Raw genomic sequence first — 1,545 nt, forward strand, 5'->3', positions numbered from 1 at the left:
TATATATATATATATATATATATATATACGACGGGCTTCTTTCAATTTCCGTCTACCAAATTCACTCACAAGACCTTGGTCGGCCCGAGGCTATAGTAGAAGACATGTGCCCAAATTGCCACACAGTGGGACTGAACCTGGAACCATGTGGTTGGGAAGCCGTCTTCTTACGCCACAGCCTCGCCTGGCCTTTTTTACTCTCTCTCTCTCTCTCTCTCTCTCTCTCTCTCTCTCTCTATCTTTGTAATTTAGATGCATCAATATTTTCCATGATACATGTAAATGTATATACTTTGAAGCTATTCGTTTTATGTTTTGAAATCTGTAACTAAGATAGATAAAAAGAGCCGGAATCATTTTATGACAATTACCTTTAAACATATCAATTATTCATGGTTAACATCAACTGCGTACTTATTCAGAATTATGTCCTTGTTGTGTCATCCACGTTAATGGATTTAAATGATTTTCTGTAATGGAAGTTTTCGGTATATCGGTTGTTCTGCTTGTATATATCCACTTCTACAAAAGTCAGCATTACAGCATCCTATAACCAGATATTAAAAGATATTAATACGAAAACATCACCATTACAAACATCAACAACATTTCTAACACCGGAACGACTTCAAAGCTTTATTGAAAGCCTTTTTTTCTTCGCAGATACATTGAGAAGTTTGGTGCATGTTCACTCGGGTCGAGAAATACTGGCATATTAGTAAACAAGTCTGATCCAACTAAAAGTGGACCGTCTATGTGCTTTTGTGATTTATGGACACACTTGAGTGGTGTAATTGACACTGATAAAAGAACATTGGACTAAGAGCAGTGGTCAATATTGACATTTATGAAGAGTGTTGGCATCTGCGGACACTGCTAGAGTAAAGTATTGATAGTAGAAGAGAGTAAGGAGGGCAGAGAAAAAGTTGTGACGTTAATGAACAGTCCTGGCATCAATTGCAAACATAACCAGCTAAAGTGTATGGGCGACCCTCTACCTCAGTGAAAGTAAGTGCATGTTTTCACAATCTACTTTGTGTGTGTTTTAAGATTATGTTGTGCGTGCATTGTGAAGAGAACGAGAGGTTGCGTTGTCTAATACCCAGATCGAATCTGATCCAGCGGAGCCATGATCAAATGTGTTATGACCAAAGATGAGCAAAAGTTAAGACCAAAGGTGTTCCAGCTGTGGCCATCCCTCTTAAAAATATTCGAACGCTTTTACTATGGTTATATTATCTTGCTCATTCTGTTGTTGCTGGTGTTCAACACCATGTCAACATTGAAAAAAAATATGATACATATCATTAAATGCGTTCTTGCTGTGACTATCCCGTCATTATTCATTTTTGCGGGCTGAGTGGACTGGAGCAACGTGAAATGAAGTGTTTTGCTCAAGAACACAACGCGTGGCCCGGTCCAGGAATCGAAACCACAATCTTACGATCATGATGCTGACACCCTAACCACTAAGCCACGCGCCTCCACACACACACACACACACACACACACACACACACACATATACATATACATATACATATA

At 38.9% G+C, this 1,545-nt stretch overlaps 2 protein-coding genes across 2 annotated transcripts in view; both read left to right on the forward strand.

The window, feature by feature from the left end:
- The window catches only part of LOC106878991 (histone deacetylase 2), a 219,318-nt gene that overhangs the window by 180,890 nt on the left and 36,883 nt on the right, over positions 1 to 1,545 (forward strand). The window lies entirely within an intron of this gene.
- Positions 1 to 1,545, forward strand: part of LOC128251195 (uncharacterized) — a 21,415-nt gene that overhangs the window by 6,051 nt on the left and 13,819 nt on the right. The window contains exon 2 of the mRNA XM_052977798.1: positions 664 to 1,008. The gene's annotated coding sequence lies outside the window, so the exon portion shown is untranslated. The remainder of the gene's footprint in view (positions 1 to 663; positions 1,009 to 1,545) is intronic.

The sequence above is a fragment of the Octopus bimaculoides genome, chromosome 28 (assembly GCF_001194135.2).
Source record: "Octopus bimaculoides isolate UCB-OBI-ISO-001 chromosome 28, ASM119413v2, whole genome shotgun sequence".
NCBI lineage: Eukaryota > Metazoa > Mollusca > Cephalopoda > Octopoda > Octopodidae > Octopus > Octopus bimaculoides.